Raw genomic sequence first — 24,206 nt, 5'->3', positions numbered from 1 at the left:
TGACTCTATAAAGTACCAAAGAACTTACAATTTAAAGAAGTCCTAGGTATATCATTTGTCAGTGAAAATGATCAACTAATAACTTACCTGTTCGGTTTTATTTTCACATGTCAGGTGTTTATACATTAGTTAAAGACCCAACTCCTGCAAAGGTGACCATTACTGAGAGTATTAATTTGCTAGGGCCGCCGTAACAGTGTCACAGACTGGGTGGTTTGAACCACAGGAATTTGTTTACTCACAGTTCTGGAATCTAAAAACTCAAGATCAAGGTGATGGCAGGTTTAGTTTCTCTTGAGGCCTCTCTTCTTGGCTTGCAAATGGCTATCTTCTCATTGTGCTGTCACATGGCCTTTTCTTGCGAGCACACACCCCTCGTATCTCTCTGTATGTCTTAATTTCCCCTTTTTATATAAAGATACTACTCAGATTGGATTAGATCCCACCCTAATGGGCTCATTTTAACTTAATTACCACTTTAAATACCCTATCTCCACATGCAGTCACCTTTTGTGGTACTTAGGGGTTAGGGCTTCAACATATAAATTTTGTGGTTATACAATTTAGTCTGTAATACAAAGAAATAATTGCATATCATTAAATCACAGAAGAAAAATCAGAAATTTGCTAAATTTTCTCTATGAATTGGTACCTGGAGAGGCCATCAATTATTAACATACCAAGAGTGTGGGAGTGATACCTTACTAAATGTAGTACATAAATAAAATGAAAAAAAGTTAAAATTGGTTGATCTTTAGATTTTTTTTGTCATAACATGTGTTTTTGAATTTCCCACTGGGAAATCCTGTTCTTTTGATCTTCAATTAATAATAATAACAACAATAACAACCCACCTACCTAAACGCAGTAGGAAAATATTCTGTTGCTTCTTACAGTGCCTCAGAAAACCACCTTTCCTGAACTCTTTGAGGCCTTCCTCTTTTTAAATTCTGCCTTCTGTTGTGGAAGCCTTTCACATAAATTTTCCTTCCCCTGAGTGTGGTCTTCTTCTCTGATTGGAGTGTGGGCAGATGGAAGTGAAGTTGGGTGGTAATATTCACAGAACAGTCATATAGCCATCTATGTTCTGGTTCTTCATGAGACTCACAGGAATACATGCAAACATAACACAATCTTATTTACAATTTTAATTAGCTGGTTCTTTGGGAAAAATAAATTGCTAATGGCTTCTGTCTAGAGTGTTAAAATATGAAATGATATTCATTTTCTATTATGAGTATGAGGATTCACAGTAGTGATAACAATGTGCAGCTGGGCAAGAGGAATTCCTTCTGCTGCAGCATGCTTGATAGCTGTTTTAATCCCATTAATTTGCTCAACAAAGGCACACATTGCCCCTTGATGGTGTGGAAATCAGACCAGTTGCAGAGAAGACTACAGTGTTCTCTCTTTGTTTTGAGGAAAGATTATAAATGAGCACCAAGGAAAAATCAGATCTGGTATGTGAAAACTCAAAATTCTGAGGCAGGTGGTCTCCCAATTCTAATCTCCCATCTCTAATCTGAGAAACCTTGCCCTTGGGCCCTCTGTCATCTTTGATTCTTGTCATCCCCAAACCGTGATTCTGTGTTACTTCCCATCTCCAAACAGGCAGCACTTTTTAGAAGGACAGAATTTCTAGATTTTGATATAAACACACACACACACACACACACACACACACACACACACACACACACTTGTAATGTTTAAGTAGCCAGTGTTTGACACTGCCATAACTGCAAAGCCCCTTAGTAGACATAGAACTTGCTTTTAAAAAATGAAGACAAAGAGTTCAATCTTATCTGGTAAGTGTTAGTCTTTTTAGTATAATTTTTTCTCAAAGAATCACAGAAGGAGCTTGCTAAACATGCAGATTTCTTTTTGATTACCACCCTAGTTCTGGAAAATCATAATCTCTGGGAGTAGGACCCCAGGATTGTAAACAAGTTCCCCAAATCATTTGTATGCATGTTAAATAAGAAAACTGTTTTTCTATGAAGATCTATATGTATCAAATAGTCACTCTCTAAAAGAAAACATTACAAGTTTTGAAGGACAATTCACTTCCAGCATGACAGTGTGAAGAACTCTACAAACCTGTTATCCACTGAAACTAGTGAAATATTGTAAAACAAGCATTTAAAGTCTCTGGAAATGGTTCAGAATGCATACAGCAAATGAAAAACATTTATTCAAGAACGTACACTAAAATACAATAAGAACAGTGAGCCTGTGGTATTTGAACCAAGACCCACTCTCTTCTTTTCTCCTCCCAACTCAGTAAGTTGGGAGGAGAAACTCCACTCCAGAAAGCTTCAACCAAGAACACACGGTTCCTTTCTCCTCCACCCTAGCTCCCAGTTGCTGAAACCAAGTTCTGGGCGAATGTGGCCCAGAGGTGGAGACTCCCTTCTACCCAGCCCTCACTCATGGAACAGCCTCACTCATGGCTGTGCATGTGTGCCAGGGCCCCAATCACCCTTAGGCAGAATTTCCATGTTGGAGAGGTAAGCCAGAAAGACTTGAGGCTATTCATCTCCACTATCCACTTAGCTCCTAAAGTGGGGGTGTCATTCAGGAAAACACACCATTGTCCCCAACCCCAGCTCCAGAGCCATACCTCAGAGATTTTGCTCGGGGGTAGAAACAAACTGTAAAAAGACAGCTCCAAGTCTTTCCCCAAAGGAACTGACTTCATGTGTAACAGAGGATGGAAAAGTTCGAGCCACTTCCAAAAATGCTGTTAGGGAGGTTCTGGTGAAAGGAAATTAGAAGATTGATAGATTCATTGGCGACATAGGTTACATTTCAGGCAGGCTAGTTTGCCAGAGGAATCAGAGAAAGAGATCTCATGGGGCCAAAACAAATTTCAAGCATTGACTTCAGGAACTATCTCTTCAGAGACCCAAATTTGATTGCATATGTCTGTGGAACCACTTACGCCCCAGTACATTGTTGAAAACAATAGAGCCATCAGCTTGCAATTAATGGAATTTAATTTTATTGACAGCACCAAGGAAAAGTCAGATCCAGTATGAGATCTGGTACCAGCTGGGTGTGGTCAGCGGAAGAGAAAATCAGAACACTGCCAAAGCCACTGTCATTGCAGGGTTCCTGTGAGCATACCCAATGCTATACTACCCTCAGGAGTAACATCGGAGGCTTCCTACTGTAGAGGTGTAGGGGAGTGGGAATAGACTTCACTACAATAATTCAGTCAGTTACTAAACAAGTAAGTGAATAATGACAACAAGCTCTTGAAAGAAGTGGGGGAGACCAGTACCCAGAATTGCTGCTATATTACTTAAAATGTCCAATCTTCGACAGAAAATTGTGACGCAAAGCAACAGGAAAACATGAACAGAAAAAAAAGGATTAAAAGGATACACTAGGGAAAAAAAAAAACCGTCAACAGAAATCACCTGTGAGAGCAACCAGATGTCGGATTTTACAAAGACTTTAAAGTTGCTATTATAGATATGTTCAAAAAAAATAAACCATGGTTGAAGAATTAAACGAAAGCATGATGACAACATCCCCATTAAACACAGAATATCAGTAAAGAGAAAGACATTATTATTATTTATTTTTTTGAAATAGGGTCTTGCTTTATCACCCAGGCTGGAGTACAGTGGGACAATCATGGCTCACTGCAGCCTCAATCTTCTAGGCTCAAGCAGTCCTCCCACCTCAGTCTCCTGAGGAGCTGGGACTACAGATGCATACCACCATGCCTGGCTAATGTTTGTATTTTTTGTCAATACAGGATTGTGCATGTTGCTCAGGCTGAGGCTTTTTTTTTTTTTAAGGAAATTTGGAGCTGAAAAATACAATAACAGACAAAAAATTTTTAGCAGAGGCTTAATGTAGATTTGAACTGGCAAAAGGCAGAATTAACAATCTTGAAAATAAACTAATAGAAATTATGCAATATGAAGAACAGAGAAAAAAGAATGAGGACAAGTATACAGAGCTTCAGAAAACATGAGACATCATTAAGTGCACCAACTGCTATGCATAATGGCAACACCATACGGAGAGGAGAGAGAGGAAGAAACAAAAATGTATTAGATGAAATAGTGGCTGAAGTCTTTCAAAATTTATTTTAAAATATTTATCAATGGCCAGGATGCTCAAGGAACTTCAAGTAGGGTAAATTCAACAAGATCCACAAGCAGACACATTATGGCAAAAACACTGAAAGCCAAAGACAAGGAAGATCTTTAAAACTGCAAGAGAAAAATGACTTCTCTGTTGCAAGGGAACCTCAATACGATTAAAAGGTGATTTCTCATCAGAAACAGTGGAGGTCCGAAGGAAGTAAGACAACATATTCAAAAGTGCTCAGAGGAAACAACTGGGCAACAGCAACAAAGGAAACGTGAATACTATATCCAACAAAACTATCATTCGAAAATCAAGGTGAAATAACTGAGATAAACAAAAACTGAGAAAATTTGTTTCTAGCACATGTACCTTATTAGAAAAATAAGAAATAATAAAGGAAGTTATTCAAGCTAAAAGCAAGTGAACCTTGATGGTAATTTGACTCTATACTAAAAGACAAAAGGTAATTATGTGACTATAAAATATGGCATAAGCACACATTTCTTCTCCTTTTTTCTCTTAATTGATTTCAAAAGCAAACCTATAAAATAATATGTATATAATGTATTATTGGGCCTATAACATAAAAATGTAATATGATTTTTTCAGTGATAGCACAAAGGAGGTTGGTAGGAGCACATCTGTATTAGGCTAAGGAAATTATTCCAGATGATTAACTTGAATCCACAGGAACAAATAAAGTGATTCAGAAATGATAAATAACACTAATATGACAAAAAGCTATAAACATATAGTAATCTTCCTTTCTTGTCTCAGCTTCTATAAAAGACATGAAATTATAGAAAGTGATGATTATAATAATCTAATGTTTGGTTTGTAACATTTATAAATGTAATATATATAAAATATCACAAAAAGGAAAGGGAGTAAAGATCTTTAGGAATAACATTTTTATATTTCACTGGAATTGAGTTAGCATACAGCAGAAGCTGATTCTGTTAAGTTAAGGTATGTATGGTAAGCTCTAGAAAATAGCTAGGAATGTAATTCCAAAAGTATAGTGAAAAAATCAGCCAGTAAAGATATTAAGATGCTACACTACAAAATACTCACTTATGCAAAAGGAGCAGTACATAGGTAATAGAAGTATAAAAAACATAGAAAAACGTCAAATGGCAGACATAAACTGTATTAATAATGACATTAAATGTGAAAGGATTCAATAATCCAATCAAAGGTAGAAATTATCAGACTGGATTTAAAAACCAGGATCCACTGGTAGGTAACACTGTGAAAAACATTTTTTAAAATATAAAACCCAATCTAACTGCTGTATACAAGAGGCACATTTGGGATTCAAATATATAAATAGATGGAAAATAAAAGGACAGGAAAATATGTATTATGCAAATAGCAATCACAAGAAAGCCAGAGTGACTATATTAATAAGACTCTTAAGTGGACTTTAAAACAACAGCAACTAAAGGTAAAGAGTGACTTTTTAGGGGGAGGATCCAAGATGGCCGATTGCTAACATCTCGGGATTGCAGCTCTCAGTTAAAGAGCAGAGAACTAGAGGACGCCACACTTTCAGACAAATTCAGGTCACTCACGGAGCAGAAGATCCCCAGTGGAGGAGTCACATGGGTCGCCAGCACGACTCTTGTGGCCAGCGCAGTGGTTTTGCTGGCACCTCGGCGCGGCAGCTCTCGGAGCAGAGTAAACAGGGCTGGCTCCCCTTCTGACCGAGGTTTGGAGGACCCACACGGGCCCCCAGCACGACTCCTGAGGCCGGCGCAGCGGCTGTAAGGGCACCTCGGCGCGGCAGCTCTAGGCACAGAGTAAACGAGACTGGTTCCCCTTCTGACCAAGGTTTGGAGCCCCGGGAAGGCAGAGTCGCCTATTTCGGACGCAAGAAGGAAGCCAGACAGGAGAATCCTGGGCAGAAAAGCACAATCAGTCTTAACGCCGCTGTTCTGGCCCTGGGAACTAACAACCTGGACGTCCACTCAAGAGACCTAATCTGAAAGTTGGTAATTTCAAAGACAACAGGAGGATAAATTTACAATGACGGGAAGAAACCAGCGTAAAAAGGCTGAGAATACTCAAAATCAGAACGCCTCTCCCTCTAAAGATGATCACAGTTCCACATCAACAATGGAACAAAGCTTGATGGAGAACGAGTGCATCCCAATAACAGAATCACGCTTCAAGGAATGGATAATAAGAAACTTCTGTGAGTTTGAAGAACATGTTGTAGCCCAACGTAAAGAAACTAAGAACTTTGAAAAAAGGTTTGACGAAATCCTATTGAGATTAAGAGAACAAAGGATAAAAAGGAATGAGCAAAGTCCACAAGAAATGTGGGACTATGTGAAAAGACCAAATTTACGTTTGATAGGTGTACCTGAATGCGACGGAGAGAATGAATCCAAGCTGGAAAATACCCTTCAGGATATTATTCAGGAAAATTTTCCTGAACTAGCAAAGCAGGTCAATATTCAACCCCAGGTAATACAGAGAACACCACAAAGATATTCCTCAAGAAGAGCAACCCCAAGGCACATAATTGTTAGATTCATCAGGGTTGAAATGAAGGAGAAAATACTAAGGGCAACCAGAGAGAAAGGTCAGGTTACCCACAAAGGCAAGCCTATCAGACTTACAGCAGATCTCTCAGCAGAAACTCTACAAGCCAGAAGAGAGTGGGGGCCAATATTCAACATCCTCAAAGAACAGAACCTTCAGCCCAGAACTTCATATCCAGCCAAACTAAGCCTCACAATTGAAGGAAAAATAAAATCTTTTACGAACAAGCAAGTACTCAGAGATTTTATTACCACTAGGCCTGCTTTACAAGAGCTTCTGAAAGAAGCATTACACACAGAAAGAAATAACCAGTATTAGCCTTTCCAAAAATATACCAAAAAGTAAAGAGCACCAACATAAAGAAGAATTTACATCAACGAATGGATAAAACAGCCAGTTAACATCAAATGGCAGTAACCCTAAATTTAAATCAACTAAATCCCCCAATCAAAAGACACAGCCACAACCCAACGGCATGTTACATCCAGACCTGTTTCACATGCAAGGATACACAAAGACTCAAAACAAAGGGATGGAGAAAGATTTACCAACCAAATGGAGAGCAAAAATAAATTAATTAATAAATAAAAAGCAGGAGTTGCAATTCTCATGTTGGATAAAATAGATTTTAAAGCAACAAAGATATAGTGGTAAAAGGATCAATGCAACAACAAGAGCTAACGATCCTAACACCCAGATACATAGAGACTTAGATTCAATGAGACAGAAAATTAATAAGGATATCAAGGACTCAAACTTAGATCTGGAACAAGTAAACTTAATAAATATTTATAGAGCTCTCCACTTCAAATACACAAAATATACATTCTTGTCAATACCACATCACATCTACTCATAGGTTTAAATGAAATATTGATTGGCCATTATTAATACCCATTTTTTTTCAGAATAAAGCAATATTTCTGTTCACCCTCCCTCTTTCTCCTCCTCTTTCTCCCTCTCCTTTACTCATTTTTTTTTCTTTCCTTCTCTCAAAAAAAAAAGAAAAAAGGAAAAAAAAAGAGTGACTTTTTAAAGGAGATAAGCATCAGTCTATCAGGAAGACAGAGTGAACTCTATCTTGAACTAACAGACATCTACAAAACAATCCACCCAATGATAGTAGACTATACAGTCTCTCCAGGGCATGAAACATTGTCCATAATAGACCATACACTAGGCCAGAAAACAAACCTCAGTAAAGAAAAAGGATAGAAATAATGCAAGATATTTACTTTAACCACAGTGGAATGAAATTAGAAATCAGTAGCAGAAAGAATTTCAGAAAATCCTGAATTTGTAGAAATTAAATAACATTCTCCTAAATATCCAACAGCTAAAAGAAGAAATGAAAAGGGGAATTGGAAAATAATTTGAGATGAATGATAATGTTGACACATCATACCACAACTTAAGTGATATAGTTGAAATTGTGCTTAGAGAGAACATATAGTTGTAATGCCTATATTAAAAAAAAAATGTTCTCAATAGCCTAAACTTCTACTTTAATATAAGAGCACTGGAAAAATAAGAGCAAACTAAACCTCAAGCAAGCATAAGAAAGGAAATAATAAATATTAGAGTGGAAATTAACTACAGAGTAGGAAAACAATAGAGAAATTTAATGAAACCAAAAGGTGGTTTGTTGAAAAGGTCAACAAATCTGACAAACCTTTAGGAGAACAACCAAGGAAAAAAATTACTAGACTCAGAAATGAAAGGGGATATTATTACTTACCTTACAGAAATAGAAAGTATTATAAAGAAATGTTATAAATCATTGTAAGCCAATAAATTAGCTAATAGATGAAATAAAATAGACAAATTCATAGAAAGATAGTAGTAACTGATACTGATTTAAGAAATAGATAAAAAAGTGAAGAGATAGAATTAGTAATCAAAGAACTATTCTCAAAGAAAAGCCCAGGCCCAGATGACTTCATCACTGAATTCTATCAAGCATTTAAAGGAGAATTAATCCTAATTTTTTTTAAGCTTCTATTTAAAAAAAAAAAAAAAAAGGAAAATGAGGGAACATGTCCCAGCTTAAGAGGCCTGTATTACCCCGATACCAAACCAGATAAATCTATCACACAAGAAAACTACAGACCAATATCTATTATAAATATAGATGCAAAAATTTTCAACAAAATACTATCAAACCAAATCCAATTAGCCAGGCATTTTGGTGCTAATATGTCGTGCCAGCTTCTTGGGAGGCTGAGGTGAGAGAGTTGCTTGACTCCAGGCGTTTTAAGACTGCAGTGAGTTATGATTGTGTCATTGCACTCCAGCCTGGGGACAGAACAAGACCCCATCTCTAAAACCAACAAAACGAAAGAAGATCCAGCAACCTGTAGAAAGAATTACAGACCATGACCAAGTGGGAGTTATCCCAGAATTGTGAGCTTGTTTTAACTTCAGTAGGAAAAAAACAAAAATGTGATCATCTCAACAGACTGAGAAAAAGCATTTGACAAAATCCAACACCTATTTATAATAAAAACACTCATCGAACTAGGAATAGAAGATACTTTCCTCAACCTGATAAAAGATATCTACAAATATTCACAGCTGATGTTATACTTAATAGTGAAAGTCTGGATTCTTCCCTCCTTAACATCAGTAACAAGACAAGGACGCTCTTGCCACTTCCATTCAATATTGGAGGGTCTATTCAGTTGCCCCTATTCAGGGCATTTATTCAGGAAAAAGAAACAAAAGTCATCCAGATTGGAAAAAAAGAAGTAAAACTATATTTTCAGGTGACCTAATTATGAATATGAAAAATCCCAAGGCATTCAGTAAAAAACTATTAGAACTAGTATGTAGTAAGTTCAGCAACGTTACAGGATACAAAATCAATAAACAAAAATCAGTTGTATTTTCATGCACTTAAAATGAACAATTTGAAAATTGAATTAAGAAAACAATTCCATTTACAATAGCATAAAAGAATAAAATGCTTGGGAATAAATTTAATGAAAAAAGCATAAAACTTATACTCTGAAAACTATAAAGCATTGTTGAAAGAAATGAAAGATATAGGTAAATGAAAAAATATCTCATGTTTATTGATTAGAAGACTTAATATTGTTAGGATGGCAATACTCCTCAAATCTTTGATCTACAAATCTAGTATATCTCTATGAGAATCCCGACTGGATTTTTTTGTAGAAGTTGACAAACTGGTTTTAAAATTCATGTGGAATTTCAGGAGATGCAGAATAGCCAAAATAATGTGTAAGGAGAACAAAGTTGGAAGACCCATACTATCCAATTTCAAAACTTAACACAAAGCAACAGTAATTAAGACAGTGTGATACTGGCATAAGGATATGATATGATCATATGATCAATGGAATGGAATTATGAGTTCTTAAATATACCCATGTGTCTGTCTGTGGTCAACGTATTTTTGACGAGAGTGCCAATATCATTTAATGGGGAAAGAATTGTCTTTTCAACAAATGGTGCTGGGACAACTGGATAGTCATATGCAAAAGAATGATGCTGGACCCTCCCCTTACACTAAATTAAAAATGAATAAGTTGGACATCATCAAAATAAAAAATTTTTGTGCATCAAAAATGGCAGTCAAGAAATGAAAAGACAAGCTGCAAAATGGGAGAAAATATTTGCAAATCATTTATCTGATAAGGGAGTTGTATCTGCAGTCTATAAAGAACTCTTACAACCCAATAATAAAAAGACAACTCAATTAAAAATGTGCAAAGGATTTGAAGACATTTCTTCAATAATATATACAAATGGCCAGTAAGCACACGAAAAGATGCTTGACATAATTAGTCATCAGGGAAGTGTAAATCAAAACCACAATGAGATGCTACTTCTTACCCCTAGAATGCACTAGAATGGCTGTAATCAAAAACTCTGGCCAGGTTTGGTGGCTCACGCCTATAATCCCAGCACTTTGGGAGGCCGCGGCAGGTGGATCACCAGAGGTCAGGAATCCAAGACCAGCCTGGCCAACACGGCGAAACCTGGTCTCTACTATAAATACATGAAAAACTAGCTGGGCATGGTGGCTCATGCCTGTAGTCCCAGCTACTGGGGAGACCGAAGCAGGAAAATCGCTTAAACCCAAGAGGGAGAGGTTGCAGCCAGCTGAGATTGCACCATTCTGCACTCCAGCTTGGGCAACAGAGCAAGACTCCATCTCACTGAAACAACCAAAAAATACACACACACACACACACACACACACACACACACACACACTGATAATAACAAATGTTAGCAAGGATGTGGAGAAGTCAGAATCCTCATAATATGCCTGCAGGAGTGTAAAATGGTATAACTGCTTTGAATATAGTCTGACAGTTCCTTAAATAGTTAAACATAGAGTTGCTGTATGACCTAGTAATTCAACTCTTTGGTATATACTCGAGAGCTTTGAAAACATATGTCTACATAATATGTCCATATATTGTACACAAATGTTTGCCACAACATTATTTATAATAACCAAAAGGTGGAAACTACCCAACTTTCTGTCAACTGATGAATGAATAGAAAAAAATATGGTATTTTCATATAATGGAATAATATTTATTTGGCCATAAAAAGGAATGACGTGCTGATGTGTGTTACAACATGGATGTCCCTTGAAAACATTTTGCTAAGTGAAAGAAGCCAGTAACCAAAAACCACCTGTTATTTGGTTTAATTTATTTGAAAAGTCCAGAATAGGCAAACCTTTAGAGACAGAAAGTAGATTCGCTTTTGCTTAGAGTTAGAATGAAAGGGGTATAAGAGAGTTATATCTAATGGGTACAGAGGTTTTTTTTTTTTTGAGACAGTGGAAATGTTCTAAAATTGTGGTGTTGGTTGTACATATCTATATACTAAATGCTAATATACTAAAAACCATTGAATTATATGCTTTATATTTTATCTTATTTTTTTTGAAATGGAGTTTTACTCTTGTTGCCCAGTCTAGAGTGCAGTCGGGTAATTTTGGCTCAGTGCAACCTCTGCCTTCCAGATTCAAGCGATTCTTATGCCTCAGCCTCCCAAGTAGCTGGGATTACAGGTGCTTGCCGCCACACCCAGCTAATTTTTGTATTTTTAGTAGAGACAGAGTTTCACCATGTGGGCCAGGCTGGTCTTGAACTCCTGACCTCAGGTGATCTATCCGCATTGGCCTCCCAAAGTGCTGGGATTACAGGTGTGAGCCACCACACCTGGCCTGAATTATATACTTTAAATAGACAAATTGTATGGTATGTTGGAAAAAAAGAAAAGAAGACAACTGAAGAGTGAGTGTTTTATAAAACACTCAAGCAAGTAGGTTTTTACTTGCTTGAAGATACAACCTTACTAAACATTAAAGGGAATGGCCATGACAGAGTGTGAACGTCAACCCTGGTGGTGTTAGGGAAGCTGAAGTAGGAAGATCTGTGTGTACCACTCGGTATTCACTCATTTGTGCATTCAACAAAGTTTTGCTGTCTGTGCCTTTAACTAAACACTGAGAACAGGAAGATTCACAAGACACAAAGCTATTTTCAAGGAGCGTGAAATTTAGTCATTCCAAAATTCATGTATCTAACGCAAAGAGAATTTTGCCTACTAGAGTATAAACTCCTAAGGGCAGAGCTTTATCTGTCTCGTTCACAGCTGTATCTGCAGGAACTGTGACAATGCCTGGTACTTAGTAGGTGCCTAAATGAATACTTGTTGAATGAATGATGATGCTAAGCATATCACAGCATCTGTTACCAACCCTGAACATTGAGCATCAAAGATGCAGAACTAGGAAGGTAGGGCCTTTATTTTTGAGGGAGCCCAATAAGGCATGGCTCCAGCAGAAGCTGAACAACTGCCAATTAGAAGGTAAATGAGAGCACTGATTTTCATCAGGGGTGGACATGCTTACATATCCCCAGGTGACACCCACTAACATCCAGGAACTACCAGACTTCATGATCTTTCAAGTTCCACTGATCCCAAACATCTTTGCTTTTGGGATTCTCATCCTAAAGGCAGAAGCAAAGCCACTAAAAAGCAAACCCCCATCCCCTGACAAAAATTACATCCAGTGGTTGCTGTTAACCCTGGGCTTCCTAAGGTTCTTTAGGGAACCTGTGATTGCAAAGTACTGCATGTATCCCCAGCAAGACCTGTACTTATCAATCAAGTTGAACAGGATACAGAGTTTTTATCTCACAGGCAGCCTGGTGGGTGAAATTTCCCTTTTCTTCTGACTCAGTAGGAACATTAGGCTTTATGTTCTGATCTTCTCAGGATTAATTTATGACCCTTGCTCTTGGCACCATTGTCAGCATTAAACCAGACCCAAAGGAAAGAGGGATGTGCTTTGAACTCAGCTCTGGTGAAGCTAGTGCATGTCCCTAAGGCAGCAGTTGTGCACTCTGACTGCCCACCAGAGTCACCTGGGAAGCTTTTTAAAAATGCCAAAAATATCATCTATGTGTTTCACTCTAGATTCTGATTTAACTGTACTGTAGTGACTCAGGAAATCTGTACCAGGTTAAGAACCAGGTTGAAAATCACTGCTGGTCCAGGATGAAGGAAATAAGCTGACTGATATTAGCCCTGAGGTCAAACTCTAAAGTTACCAAATAATTAGCCTGTAGACTTGGAAGGTATCAGTTCGTTTTGTTGCTATAAGAGAGTGCCTGAGTCTGGGCAATTAATAAACAAAAGAGGTTTATCTGGGTTACAGTTCTACAGGTAATACAAGAAGCATCTGCTTCTGGTGAGGGCTTTAGATTTCTTCTACTTGTAAAGGAAGATGCAGGGCACTGGCATGTAGAGGTCATATGGCATGAGAGAATACAGGGTCTGGCTCTGTCTCCCAGGCTGGCATGCAGTGGCAGGATCATGACTCACTGCAGCCTCTACCTCCAGGGCTCAAGCGATCCTCCTGCCTCAGCCTCTCAAGTAGCTGGAACTACAGGTGTGTGCCACTATGCAGACTAATTTTTTTTAATTTTTGTAGATGCAGGGTCTTGCTATGTTGTCCAGGCTGGTCTCAAACTCCTGGCCTCAAGTGATCCACCTTGGCCTCCCAAAGTGTTGGAATTACAGGTGTGAGCCACCACACCCAGCCCAGGTTATTTTAACCACCAGCTTTTGTGGGAATGAACAGAGTGAGAATACATTAATTACCTTGAGGAGGAACCATTCATAAGGCATTTGTCCTCCTGTCCAAAACAAGTCCCACTAGGCCCTACCTCCAACATTGGGGATCAGATTTCAACATGAGGTTTGGAGAATCAAGCATCTAAACTTTAGCAGAAGATGCAGATGTTTCTCCAATGTCAAGAGTTTTCAAGGAGAAAGCGTGGCTGTCTTTTACTCCCTACTCCTTATTCACCACCCCAGCCTTTCTAGACACCCCATTTGCTTTTACCCACCATCTCTAATCAGCCATGTTTGGGGATTGGTTCCTATTCAAACAGGAAACACAGGGAAGCCCCTTGACTTAGGCAGTCTTCTCAGTATTGCTATAATGCACGCATGACCTGGGTCCCTTCTGCCAGGCTCCTCTGAGCTGACCAGCGGGGCTTGGCTGATGACTCAGATTTCTGACTCATGGTTAGCCCTGCCTGGCTTAACCATCTATCTTGATTACTTATCCCCTTCAGGCCCCAGATTTCCCTCCTTTCCTCTCTTACTCCTGGTTCTCTACCCACAATCCTGGGACCTTCTCTTTTCTGGCTTCTGTCCACTGTTCTCCGAGGTCCTTTGTCAGCATATTCCTTAACCCTGGCTATTTGCTGTGTCCTCTTGGTGTTTGCCCCTGAGCCCTCTTGCTCAGTTGACCCGCCACTTATACACACTCATCTATGGCCACTACCTGCTCTCTTTCAGGTTTACAGTTGCCAAGCAGTTAATTTGTCTGAAATTCAGCCAAATCTGACTTATTCCTTTCTTTGAAGTCTCCTGCAGGTGAATGGAAGGCATGAAATGGTCTGTGAAACCTAGTATGTCAGATGAGATATGTTTGTGAAAAGTCTTGAACTGTAAAGCAGAACACAAATATGAAGTGTTGATAATAAGCAGTGACAATGCCATGTGGGGAGAGCATGGTAGCCAGCCAGGAGTACCAGACGAAGGACAGAGACTGATTGCAGACATTACAGGCGAGATGTTTGCAAGTCAGGAAACTGAAAAGGTGCAAGAGGTCAGGACCAGATGGGCAGATGGGAAAGGACCAGTACAAAAAGCAGAAGTCACAGTTCCTTTCACAGTCAGAGGTACGGAAATGAGGAAAAGTTAAAGGATTTTCTTCCTCAAGTCCTTTCAGCTCTACTTTCGAAATATATCCAGAATCTGGCCTCTTATTGCCACCTCTATGACTATCCCCTTGATCTAAGCTGACATCAGCTACTGCCTGGACTGCCACAGTACCTCCTACCTAGTCTCTCTCCCTCCACCTTTGCTCCCCAGCAGTCCATTCTGAACCCACGGCCTGAGTGATCCTGCCTAAAGGTGAGGTCCATTACGTTGTGTCACTCCTCCGCTTAAAATGCCTTATTGTCATCCTGTTCTTTGCACGATGAAAGTCAAAGTCCCTTCCCATGGCTTACCGGGCTCCAATAGACTGAACCCCACTTACCTTTCACATCTCAGCCTAGTCATTTGTTCTGGTCATCCTGGGATTCTTGCTGTTTCTTAACCCACCAAAGACATTCCTGCCTCATAGCCTTTGCCCCTGCTGCTCCTCTTCCTGCAGATAGCCACAGGGCTCACCCTCTTACTTCATTCAGGGCCAACCTCAGGTGTCACCCTGCCCTGGCTTCTCTTATCTTACGTAGCTCTCTCCAATCCCTTCATGTACTGTCTCTTTGCCAGGCACATTGAAATAAACATATAGTAAATATTTATTAATTTATTGTCTGACTCTTGTACTAAAAGGTAAGCTCTGAGAGCATAGGAATTTTGTGTTATACCTTGCTTGCACAATGTCTTGTATTGTTGAATTAATAAATGGATGAATAAACATATAGGATGACATATTTAAGACTTCAGCTGTAAGGCAAGATACTGATGAAAGCAAAGTGTAGCCTTAATCCTGAACTTTCTGGTGGTTCTGTGGAGACAATGACCTGTTCCTCAGGGCAGCTGGCCTGGGGTTTACAGGTAGAGATTATTGCTCCAAGTGAGGAGGGTGCAAGAGAGGTCAACCTATCAGACCCCCTGCCCATTCCGGAGCTAGGCTATTCTGGAAAATCCAAGAGCAAGTCGAGGGCCCAAGGGGCAAGCTTCAGAGATGAAAACATGCTTATTGAGTTCTCTGTCCAGTAGCCCTTTTTATCTGGGCTGTGATTTTTAGCTCTTCAGTAGAAATTTCTCATTGTCTTCCCTCAAGGGAGAGGGAAGTGCCCCAGCTGTTGCATTTATAGCAAGGTAAAACAGCTGGGGCAGTAGGTGCTAACTGTAGCTCTGCACTTCTTTCTCAGTGGTGTGATCCTAGGCAGGTTATTTAAATTTCTCAGAACCTTACCACCTCATCTGTAAATAGAGGATAATGATAGTGCCTTTGTCAGGGATGGCATAAGGGTGAAATGTGTTTGTGCATTTTAGGCACAGCATTTGGCGTGATGTTTGCAAATGTTCAGCTGTTGTTAAGATCAGGAGTGCTATAAGAAATAGTTCTTGTTCAGGGGAAGCTCCTCAGAGTTCCTAACTGGAGCTTCTCAAACATTAATGCATACCTATCACCTGGGACAATTTTGTTAAAATGCAGATTCTGATTCAGGAAGTTGGGGAAGGAAATATTGTATTTCTAACCAGCTCCTAGGTGAAGCTGTTGTCACAGATCAAGCTCTGAGTAGTCCGGCCCTGTTTTAAAAAAGGAGGGGGTGGTTTGGGGATAAAATGCTGATAAATTTCCCGGAAGTCTTAGTGGCTCTAATTTCAACCTTAAAGGTAGCCTAAAATTACTACATCCTAACCAAGAAAATCTGCATTTTTCTCCTTATCACTTGCCTCACTGAATTTGTTTCCAGCTGTACCCATCCTTCCCTACCATTTAAATTTTGCAACGATGCCTCATACATAAAAATTTACCCTGCCCAAGGAGGTTTACTCAGGGCTGAGAAAGGAGAGAGAGAGGAGCTTCTCTTTTTTCTTAAACCTGTTCCTAGGTTTCCTGTGGCCTTTGGACATATGGCCAGGTGCTTGTTTTCATAGCTGCTTAATGATTTGTAAAGCAATTGCTGGAGGAAACATTGCTAAGGCAAGCCAGGCCAGAGACACAGGACTCATGAGCCAATATTATCTTTGCTGAGCACCGGGGCTATTCCTGTTTTTTTTCTCTCTCCATCCGGCAGTGACAGATGGCTTCCACATGGTTTGAACTACTATTTGGCCAGACCTGATCTGATAGTCATCAATCAGCTGCCCCATTTGGCCCCCCAGAGGGCACCCTGTGGGTCATGGGAGGCAGAAGTTGGAGGTTTCCTTTAGAGCTCATCACATCTCCTAGCTATTGTAGTATAGTTTCAAGCATGCACAGTTCTTATTCCAGATGTTATTATCCCAGTATCCATATGTTTTGAGGTGAGATCAGCAGGTTTACATGGTAATGCTAAACTAATTAATCATAAACTAATGATTTAACAGCTTTAGGACCCAAAGTGAGTTTGATACTGGCAAAGATGTAAGTAATACATATGGTGTTATTAAGCTGGAGAAAGGAAGTGAGGCTGAGCTTTTTCCATTGCTTTTACACAATCTCTTTATTTTCTTACTGATTCTGAGTGTTACTCACAAGGTCTCTGAAAACTGTATGAGAAAATCTCCAGATACTATTCTTCAGCACTTTCTTTGAGATTGACGAAATAAAAACTTAAGTTAATATAAGCTTCAGGGCACTAGAAAAAGATAGCAATAAGCGGAGGGGCCATGTAGAGAGGAAATCAGGATGCTGGGGTTCTAGTCTCATTCTTCCTCTTTCTTTGAACATGTTGCTTGACTGATATCACACACAGTAGGTAGATACAAGCAATGGCTGTGTTCCTTTTTTTATTTCCTAACTATAAAATGAGATTGTTGCGTGAATTTGGCTTCTAAAAACTTTAAATAAAGTGATTTTATATTCTTTTCCTTAGAAAAAGCAGTTTTGGTCATTAGAACCTACTTATTCTACTATATGTAAATTGTATTTCACCTAAAAATATGTATATTTTTTGCTGAAGTCAAAAGAGATGGGGAAATTTGAGTAATTTCAGCTTTGATGGAGTGCAACCCAGCTAAATGTATTAAAGATATATTAAAATTATTTTTAAATTAAAATTAAAAATACCAAATGCCTGTAATCCCAGGAGAGAAGATTGCCTGAGCCCAGGAGTTAGCATTCAACCTAGGCAGCATAGCTAGACTCCATCTATAAGAAAAAGTAAATTTAAAAAACCAAATCTGTTAAAGTTACAAATACCAATAAACTCCTAGCATTATTTATAGTGAGGAAGAAAGAAACTAGAAACAGTAACCTGCCTGAATAAAAAGAGTGAGTTGATAAAAGTAGGAGTTTGAACATAAATTCCCTAATTCCATCAGGTGTTTTGACATCTGATATTCTGATTATTAACTTCAATGGGGAGGGAGAGTCTCTTCTGTATAGTTTTAATAACCTGTTTCTCCCTGATTATATTATATATAAATTATATATATATATATATCATATATATATACACCAAAATTATTTTTTAATGCTTCTATGTATAAGAGAACAGAGATGAGAAAAAGGTCCTACAGAAAAATTCCCACCATCATGTATAACTGGTACAAAATAAGCATTCAGACCAGGCACTGTGGCTTATACCTGTAATGCCAGCACTTTGGGAGGCAGAGGTGGGCAAATCACTTGCAGTCAGGAGTTTGAAACCAGCCTGGCCAACATGGCAAAACCTTCTCCACCAAAAATACAAAGATTAGCTGGGCGCAGTGGCATGCACCTGTAATCCCAGCTACTCGGGAGGCTGAGGCAGGAGAATTGCTTGAACCTGGGAGGTGGAGGTTGCAGTGGGCCAAGATCATGCTACTGCACTCTAGCCTGGGTGACAAAGTGAGACTCCATCTCAAAAAAAAAAAAAAAAAAAAAAAAATCATTCAATAACCTGGTAGCATTTGGGTGTGCTTCCTTGGCATGTTTTCTCAGTTGAAGCAATACTGTTTATATTTTGTATTAGCTTTTTGGTTGAGCATTTGATTTGCATTTGACCTGAATGATTTTGCTGAGTACCTTGGCTCTCAGCTGGTTGTTTGCCTGGCCTCCCTCCCTTGGCTTTTGGATTTGGAGAGTCAAGGTCTCAAGAGCTTGTCGAGAGGACAGAGCCCCTTTAGGAAAAGTGTCTCCTAAGTGGTGGTTATACCTTGCCTCCTCTGAAGATCTGACAGGCAGATCACATCTTTCATTTTCATAATAATGATTAAAAAGTTGTAGCCTCGTTAAATGGAAAGGAATTGAGAACCTTGTGCTCAGGACTTGTTCCTTGCAGAGATGAAACAGCTCTTTGATGAGCTCCCTCTGCCTCTCTCGAGCTGAAGACAAGTCATATTGCCCGTAGACCACAAAGTGAAGAACCCCAACACCCAGCATGGGAGGAGGCTTCTGTCACCTTTTGTAATACAGTTCCTGATAAGGAGAAGGATCTGTTTCCTTGTATGATGGCCCCACTTCTGAGTGCTCTGGATATGACTAACACATGCCAAGGTGGTGGAGGCACCCCAAGAAAACTATCTCAGGACACAAAGATCCTATTTTTCCAATTTAAGGTATGGAAGGACATTGTATTGAAAGAGCATGGCTCAGAAAGCACCTTGTTGGCTGATTCTGAATCCTCCGATCTCTCTGGGTCAAGGGAAAACACAGACAATTCTGGGCTCTAGACTTTTAACTCCTAGGGGAAGAGTGTCTGCAGCAGAGGGTTTGTGGCATGTGGGGCATAGCCTGCTAAGTGGCTAGGGCAGCATTAACAGCTATAGTAGGGAATGTGCTCTCTCTGAAAGACAATGAGACTTTACTTATTTTGCCTCTCGTTGGAATTGTTGCTAGATTTTCTCTTTTTTTAGACACTTTATTTGGTATGCACTTCACTTGGGGGCTTAATGCTAATCTTCTGGAACTGAATGAGGGAAAAGATAAGACATTCTTTACACTGTTGGTTCTGTGTCAGGCAACCGGTTGGATGCTTTATGTTATCTCATGTAATCCACAGAGAGAGTGTCTAATTCAGAGTGGGGCCTGTGACCACAGGAGTGTAAAGTTCACCTCTGCTTTTAGGAGTGAACTGAATGGGATTCAGATAATACCCTCTCTTGGCAATGATCTTCTCTTATAATCAGCCCCTGACACATAGCTTAAGGTTACCAAAATGATAACTTGCATCAACTGATTATTTCTAGAATAACCAGTATTTCTTTCAGTATACCACATAGGAAATCACAAAGAGAAAATTTAGCTAAGGTTTTCAATGGAAAGCTATCATTATCTTGTTTTTCTAGCCATTAGGCATAAGCCAGGAATCAGGTTAGAAGTAGGAGCCATTTGGGCAGGGCTGAAAACTTTGATCAAGATTCTGCCAAGCAGTTTTTCACGACAACGACTCTGCTCCATCGATTTCAGTTAATCACAGCAGGGGACGAGGCCTCAGAAGAAGGGACTCTCCATCCTGTGGTCTCCAGTTAATGACTGCAGAAATGAAAAAAAGAAAGAGAATTTTGTGGGTAACAAAAGTGAGGGCAGGGTGTCAATATACATGGTTTTTGAGTTACAAAGATTTTGTTGGAATTTAGTTATTTTTTCTATTTATGACCAAAATGATGGGAGGAGAGGCTTTTGGGGGAAGTAAGATGAGGTAGATGATGCAACAGACCGTGCTGCAGGTACATTGCCTCCTGCAGGGTAGATTGTGTTTATACCTGGGCTGTGCCATACTTTGGATAATGATAATAATTTAATAACAGCAGGCTGCATATATATGGGGGGTTTAAATTTAATAAATCAGTTTTGAGGTAAGAATTTAAGAAGATACTTATCAAGCTAGAATTATTAGTTAGGTTATTACCTTCTGGCCAGGGAAGCTGGTTAGTCTGGGTATCTCAGCTGAGGGGAAGGGGCTGAAGAGGAGAGAAGAAGAAGGGCCTCTGGCTGTTGGTCACCTGGAAGCTGAAGGACTCAGGGGTGCCAGCTCCAGCCTTGGTCCTGACACTACTGGGCAGTGAGCAAAGCCAGTATGAGGTGCTGAGCCATGGACAGCAGGCCTGGGCTACATAGACCTCCGGAGTAGGCAGCACTATGCTCCTGGTCTCCTGGAACTGATACTACTTACTCAGAAATGGAATGTCGGAGATCATTAGGTCAACTCCCTTACAGATGAGGAAACTGAGGCACAGAGAACTCAAGTGGCATCTTAAGTGAGTGCCAGAGCTAGGACCAAATTCATGGCTCTTGATTCCTGGCCCCATGATTTTAATGCCCTTGACTGACAGGCAGCTCTGCAAATGGAAGGGCATTGAAGGCTGGCAGGGAAGAATGAGAGAGCCAGGCAGATGGAAGAGAGTGGAAGGGGCAGCTGGTAGGAAATGGGAAGGCTGTAAAAAGCCAAAATATCCATTCCTCCTCTTGGCCATGTTCCAAGGAGAAACATAACTTCCAAATGTTCCTAATAGGGACATAAACAGTCACCCAGAAGAACCACACAAATAGATTAACCAAAGGCCATGAAATGTCATTTATGCTTAATGAGTAAGCACTCCTATTTATTCAGACTCCTAATGCAGCTCTTCAGCCTCATTCTTTCCTCTTAAGTCACTGCAGACCTTCCTTGCCATTACTCCCTTCTTATTTGTTGTGTTACTGTCTCTGTACCCACAGACAACTGTAGTTTAGAATCTATCTGCCCATTTCTCTCAGGTTCTGGGGTAAAGGAGAAAAAGATGATGAACTTGGGTGATGTGACTTGCCTGAAGTGTTTGATATTCTGAAAATGGGCTATAGGGAAGAAAAATGAACAAATTCCTAAATCAACATTATATTTATCCCTCTATTGTGAGGGGTACTGCCTCTACTTCATTTGTGAGCCATAATTATTTGTTGGTTTTAGCAAGACATTTCTCTGCCTGCTGATAAGGAAACAAAAAAGGCATTTACTGTGCTAGTCCTAGTCTAGAATGTGAACTGTAAGCTGTGTTCTTTTTTTTGTTTGTTTATTTGCTTTTAGTTTTAATCTATGATTAGAGGCTTAAAGGTTGAAGGGGACCGTGGAGGACTGCTAGCCTCCCCACCCTCTTTCATGCAGGGAGCCTCTTCCCAACAGCCCTGCCAGTGGTTCAGGTCCCTTCCCTCTGAATCCCCACAGGGAGTCACTTTTACCTTTGTGGAAGCACTTGCTTCATTTTGCCTTAAATTCCAGCTATTCGAGGACTTAAGTCTCAGCTGTGAGCCACTGTGGGCAGGGGGTAGGTGGGCAGGAATCCTATCTTATTCCTCTTTGATCTCCTTAACACAGAGCCTGGCCCACTCTCCATAAATATTTGAATGAGTGACAAGGCGTTATGAGTCTCCAGAGGCAGCCACAGTTGGATACCTCTAATAGCTAGAAAGTTCTTCCTAAAAGTAAGCAGAAATATGCCTCCCTGTGTGCCTTGGGTGGGAGGAGAATGTAGCTGGCAATGATGACAAAGGGCTGGGTGTCCAGAGGATATATCTGGGGACAGGGTAATGCCTTGCTCTTACTGCTTTTCTTGCATTCCTTCTGGCCAAAGTACACAAGGCCTTTCTCCAGGACAGGAAAACCCAGAAACCTAGATAGATCTGGATAAGGGACAGGGGCATGGATTCCTGGATTTGAATCCAGTTTGGGAGGACAGCTCTATCAGATACTGTCAATATCCCACCCATATGGCCTCATCCTGCCCTGGGGGTCATCTGCAGGTGATTCTCATACAAACTGACAGCTTCCTGCATTTATCTGCAGTGATCACTCTCTAACCTCAGAAGTGTACTTGGTCTGTTTGTGGATTCGGCTGGAAATGCCAGGAACTTACCCCAGGAAAGGACCTTCAACCAAAGATCTATGGGACTTAGTACATCAGAAACCCAGATTCCTCACCTCTCAGTGGGACAGCTCAGAGGTGTGTTTTATGGTTTCCCAAAAGGTCTCAACAGGAATTGAACCCCAGTTGCTCATAACACTTAACACATCCGTTATTCATTTCTCTTCCTTTCCTCTTTGACTTCCCCTCCCTTTCACTATGCTTCCTGGGACCATGCCCAAGTAAACTCTCTTCCCCAAATCTTTGTCTCAATGTCGCTTTGAGGAAAATCGAAAGTAAGACAATGACAGGAGCAGGAGATTTGAGGGACTCCCCATACTATTCTTCCCATAGAAAATAAAACTGTATTTCTCTTGAATTTAAAAAAAAAAAGAAGATAAAACTGTCAAAATCAGTGTGTGCGTCCCCCTCCCCCTTCTTTCCCTCTATTTCTAAGTGCAGAGTGGTTTTTCGGTCAGTTCTATAAATAGAGGTTAATTTTCAGTAGAATTTGTGTCCTAACTCAGAAAACAAGGCTGAGAATGAATCCAACATCTTTAGAGAACAGTTATTTCCCATAACAAGAATCAGTAACATCCCAGTTCTCTTAGGAAAATGCACTGTATCAGAAAGGTCTCAGGCCAGACTAAAAAAAGATGATACATGGGGGTCATTAGACATCGGGATGGATTTGTGTGGAAGTTCTTCACTTAACCTTTTAAACTTCCACAGAGACATTTTAAATTAAGAGAGATCCTATCAACCTGGCCCAGGTTTTGGACAGAGTGCTTAGAGGTCAGGGACAGCTAAGACAAATGGGGACCATGAGGGAAGTGAGAGAGGAAAATAAAGAATCTTCGTTAAAACTACTGAGTATTAATAAACTATACCTGAGCTAGTAGAACCTAGAGAAAATGTTACTGAAGAATATGTATAATCATTTGAGAAGATTTGTAACAAAGAATGAAGGTGCCTCCCTGCTCCTCCTTCATGCAGACATTGTGTGCTTCAGAAAAGCTCCCTGTTCATGCCACATTACCTGATTGTTTTGACACCTCAGACAACTAACAGGAGATAGCAGTTAAAAATAGCCATAATCACTACTGTCTTATGTTTGTGGGGTTTTTCTTTTGTCTTGTTCCTTCCTGGAGCGTTTTTTGATGACCTAATAGGAAACAGCATACATGTTCATGAATTTTTAATTAGCAAGCAAAGATGGAAATGAATGTAAACAAAACAAGTAAATAAAACACAAGATGACAGGAGACAATGGGCCAAGAGAGCCCCTCCTGGATGCCTTTTAGGGTACCCACAGATGCCTTTTGGGATCAGGTGGGGAAATCCTCCTAAATAAAGCAGGAATAAGAAAGGGCTTCACCGACCTTATTATTAGCCTGGAAAAGTGATTGTCTTCAAATGCCGTCTTTATTTAAACTTTGTTTGATGACCAGTGCTTCGGCTCTTTTGGCAGGGCTAAAGAAGGTCGGAGGAAGGTGGGAACATCTTTGCTA

General features: G+C 39.9%; 1 protein-coding gene across 44 annotated transcripts in view; it reads left to right on the top strand.

Annotated features, from left to right (window-relative positions):
• KALRN (kalirin RhoGEF kinase) overlaps positions 1-24,206 on the top strand; it is a 659,576-nt gene that overhangs the window by 227,584 nt on the left and 407,786 nt on the right. The gene's annotated exons all lie outside the window — the stretch shown is intronic.

This window comes from Callithrix jacchus, chromosome 15, assembly GCF_049354715.1.
Source record: "Callithrix jacchus isolate 240 chromosome 15, calJac240_pri, whole genome shotgun sequence".
In the NCBI taxonomy this organism is placed as follows: domain Eukaryota; kingdom Metazoa; phylum Chordata; class Mammalia; order Primates; family Cebidae; genus Callithrix; species Callithrix jacchus.
Note: the sequence above shows the minus strand (reverse complement) of the source record. Positions and strands in the feature narration are given on the sequence as shown.